This window comes from Hordeum vulgare, chromosome 6H (genome assembly GCF_904849725.1).
Source record: "Hordeum vulgare subsp. vulgare chromosome 6H, MorexV3_pseudomolecules_assembly, whole genome shotgun sequence".
NCBI lineage: Eukaryota > Viridiplantae > Streptophyta > Magnoliopsida > Poales > Poaceae > Hordeum > Hordeum vulgare.
The window spans coordinates 222,074,648-222,079,607 of NC_058523.1; positions in this window are offsets into that span (position 1 = coordinate 222,074,648).

Here is a 4,960-nt window from a genome sequence, read left to right on the forward strand (position 1 = left end):
GTGGTGTATGCTCGTACTTCATCATCATCGTCATGTTCCATCTTCGGGTCGCCGTACTTTTCGAAGTCTTCCTCATTGGCGACTCCATCCATTCCGATGATCTTCCTTTTGCCTCTCCTCACGACAACACGACTGGGCTTTGGCGGGTCGGTAATGAAGAAGCATTGGTCCACTAGGGAAGCCAGTACCCATGGCTCATTTTTCGCGGTGACGTTTGCGCCCGTGGTCTTGGATTTGGCTTCGGGTATAACCATGGTGGTGAAATGCCGGTCTTCTTTTATGACGCTCTTGGCCCGTCTGACACGGAACATCGGGACCTTCTCTCCAGCGTAGCTCAGCTCCCAGATCTCCTCGATCCTTCCGTAGTATCTGTCCTTGTCGTTACCGGTGTAGGATTCCATCGTTACCCCGGAGTTCTGATAACCATCGTTCTTCATGTCCTTTCCCTCGGTGTAGAATGTGTAGCCGTTTGTATCGTACGTCTCATACGTCATTAGGTTGTGCTCGGCGCCCTGTGACAAGGCGAATATGAGTTGTTCTTCCGCGGAAGAATCATCATGTAAAGGGTACGACAAAAGCTTCTGCTTGAACCAACGCATGAAACATGAGTTGTGCTCTTTGATTATATCTCCGTCTATCCTCTGTTGGCCTCGGTCATTGTACGTATTTTCAATAAAGGTTTTGTGCTCTACGACCCAAGGATCGACCACGTCTATGTGTTGTAGCGCGACTAGGTTTTCTCTTTCAAAGTCGGCGAGTCGACCCTCGAAGTCGACATGCATTTCGCGGCGTCCCTCACGGTGCCCCATCCTGCGAGCCTGCCGAGGTGCCTGTTGACGGGCAGACCAACGGGGTTCTTGATGCCTAGACAATTCGTGCAGTAGGAGATGCACTCTTCGGTCAGAAAGCCCCTGGCTATGCTTCCCTCTGGACGTGACATGTTGCGAACGTATCCTTTGATGACACCATTCATCCTTTCGAATGGCATCATGTTGTGCAGGAACGTCGGCCTGAGTTGGATGATATCCTCCACGATATGGACCAACAGATGCACCATAACGTCGAAGAATGCGGGCGGGAAGTACATCTCAAGCTCGCATAGTATCACCACGATCTCTTCCTGTAGCCTTCTGAGTTGCCTCACGCCAACCGACTTCCGAGAGATGACGTCGAAAAAGTTGCATAGGCCAAATAGCGTTTCACGGACGTGCGCGTCCATGATCCCACGGATTGCAACTGGAAGTATCTGCGTCATCAGCACGTGACAGTCGTGAGACTTCATCCCGCTAAACTTCTGCTTCGCTGAGTCTAGGTATCTGCTTATCTTCCCCGCGTAACCGTAAGGAAGTTTTACTCCTACGAGGCAAGTGAAAAATTGATCAATCTCCTCCTGACTTAGAGTGAAGCACGCATGAGGGAAGTCATTTCCGGTCTTCTTGTACTTTTTGCCTTTGCGACGACTTTCCGTGTCCTGCTTCGCCTCATCATCATAATTATTAGCGTGAAGCTCCTCCCTGATGCCCATTGATTTCAAGTCTGCCCTTGCTTTCCGTCCATCTTTGGTCCTCTCTGGCATGTTGAGCAGGGTACCAAGCAGACTCTCGCACACGTTCTTCGTGATATGCATGACATCAAGGCTGTGAGGCACACGGAGGATCTTCCAGTACGGCAAGTCCGAGAAAACAGACCTCGTTTTCCATACCTTCAGCAGCGGCTCTGGCGCCTTTCGCTTCTTTCCCGGCTCTGGCGCCTTTCCCAGCGGTGGGCACTCTTTCCAATTTTTTAACAGCTCGTATATTTCCTCGCCGCTCCTCATAAGGGGGCGTATTCGGGGTTCGGTTTCACCATCAAACAGATCCTTGCGTTTTCTCCATGTGTCATCGTCGCGAAGCCACCTTCGATGTCCCACGAACACGGTTTTTGAAGACCCGGGATCTCTATCTTGCTGGCGATACATTGTGTCATCCATGCACCTGACGCATCTAGAAAATCCGTGGACCACCTGCCCCGCGACATATCTGTAACCGAGATAGTCGTGCACCGTCGTGAGCAGTGCGGCTCTCATAGGGAAATATTCTTTCTCTGCGGTGTCCCACGTATTGGCTGGCGTTTTCCACAGCGTGTCTAGCTCCTCTTTCAGCAGCCCCAGATATAGATTGATGTCGTTCCCTGGTTGTTTCGGCCCTTCAATTAGCATACTCATGTGAATGTACTTCCTCTTCACGCACAACCAGGGGGGAAGGTTGTACATCCACACAAACACAGGCCAGGTGCTATGTGTGCTTCTCTGCCTGCCAAACGGATTGACTCCATCGGTGCTCGCGCCCAGCACGATGTTCCTTGGATCGTCCCCAAATTCTGGGTTTCGTAGTTCAACGCTTGCCACTGGCTTGCATCCTTAGGGTGACTCATCATCTTGTCTTTTTTATTTATCTCCAGATCATTTCCGTCATCTTCTCGCTTTTTCTCCTCCATATCCGCGTGCCAACGCAGGAGCTTTGCTACCTTAGGGTCCGTGAAATACCATTGGAGACAAGGAGTGATCGGAAAGTACCACACCACTTTTCATGGAGCTTTCTTCCTCTTCTTGTATCGACTGATGCCGCACACCGGACATATGGTAGACTCCGTGTGCTCGTCCCGATAAATGATGCAATTGTTCATGCACACATGGTATTTCACGTGCGGTAAATCCAGAGGAAACACGATTTTCTTTGCGTCCTCGAAACTGGTCGGGCACTTGTTCCCCAGACGTTCGTGCCAGAATGACATGTTCTCGTCGAAGCATGCGTCGGTCATTTTGTGTTTTACCTTCATCTCCAGAGCCATGAGCATTACTTTCAGGCGGGTATCCTCGGGCATGCATCCTTCATACAATGGAGTACCCGCGTCTATCTCCAGTTGATCTAGCTTGGCTTTCTCACGGGCTGCAGCTCTTGCATTATCCGTCTGCTTAAGAAGCACCTCTTGAATATGAGGGTCTGCACCCAGGCCATGGATGGTCCATCGTCGTCTGCTCCGGCATCTTCATCTTCATGATCATGCCCTTCGTCTGCTCCGGCATCTTCCTCATCATCATGTCCGGCATCTTCTACATGATGACTGTGTCCTGGAAATTCTTCGTCTTCTCGCCCGCCCTCGCCGCGGTTGTCTTGCTCATGCCCTTCCTCATTTCTTTCCCCGCCCCCATGGACGAATTCATAATCATCTTCATCACCTTGCCACCGATAGCCATCCATGAAACCACGCAAGAGCAGGTGGTCCCGCACCTTTACGGAATCCGGGTCCATAAGGCTCTTCAGCTTGCATCTTCGACACGAACATCTTAATTTGGGTGAATCTATGATGCAAATGAGGTGAGGAGGAGGAGGCACCCGAGACAAGCTTGGAGGAGGAGGTGGAGAGAATGAAAGTGGGGAAAGTGAGTGTGGTAGGTGGATGTCCAATATATCTAGCTGGTCCCAGGTTACTAATGGCGCACCACCTACATATGCGCCATTAGTAACCCTGGTTACTAATGGCGCACCTCCTCTGGTGCGCCATTAGTAGTTCTGTAAAAAAAATAGTAGTGGCGCACCACCAACAGATGCGCCATTAGTAACACTGGTTACTAATGGCGCACTAGCTTTGGTGCGCCATTAGTAGTTTGCAAAAAAAAACCAAAATTTTTTTTATAGTAGTGGCGCACTACTAACAAATGCGCCATTAGTAACCAGGTTACTAATGGCGCACCAGGTGCTGGTGCGCCATTAGTAGTTTTGCAAAAAAAAATATATATATATATATATATAGTAGTGGCGCACCGAGAGTGTGGTGCGCCATTAGTATCCACCACACTAATGGCACACCTCACATGGTGCGCCATTACTATATAGTAGTGGCGCACTGCTTGTGTGGTGCGCCATTAGTATCTATATCATCTATAGCCCTTTTCCTTGTAGTGTTAGGTCTAAAGAGGAACTCATATCAATGGCATAATCAACTATAGAGCAATAATAATGAGTTTCAAATGTCAACACTTCAATCAAAACAATCAAGAAGCAGGATGAACAGATGGTATCTCGCTAGCTCTTTCTGAGACCGCAAAACATAAATGCAGAGCGCCTTCAAAGACCAAGGGATGACTGAACATTGTAATTCATGGCAAAGAAGATCCATTCACAGTCATACTCAATAACAATTAAAAGCAAAGCATAGAAATGACAGAGGTGCTCTCTAATTGGTGCTTTTATAAGAAGAGGATGACTCAACAAAAACATAAATAGACAGGCCCTTCGCAGGAGGAAGCATTGATTTGTAGAGGTGCCAGAGCTCAAGCTTTTAAAACAGAGATAAATAATTTTGGGTGGCATGCTTTCAATGTTAACGCAATGACCAAGAGTTTTCACCATCTTCCATGCTACACATACTATAGGCGGTTCCAGACAGAAAAGTAAAGTTTTGACTCCCCCATCACCGATCAATCACACTCCACGACTAGCCGAATACTCGGGTGTCGTTCATACCAACAACAATCCAGGGGAGTTTTGTTTGCAATTATGTTTTCGATTTGAGCTTGGAACTGGGCATTCCAATTACTGGCCCTTTCTCGTGAGTGATAGTGAATAAACACATATCGAGGATAACACGCCTAGCATGGAAGATACTATCGCCCCTCGTCACTACATGAGCGGTTCAGGCATGCAAAACATATTATTTCTTCAAGGTTTAGAGAGTGGCACATGCAAATTTACTTGGAACGGCAGGTAGATACCGCATATAGGTAGGTATGGTGGACTCATATGGAACAGCTTTGGGTTTATGGAAGTGGATGCACAAGCAGTATTCCCGCTTAGTACAAGTGAAGGATAGCAAAAGACTGGGAAGCGACCAACTAGAGAGCAACAACAGTCATCAATATGCCTTGAAATTAACCAACATTGAGTGCAAGCATGAGTAGGAAATAAATAACCATGAACAT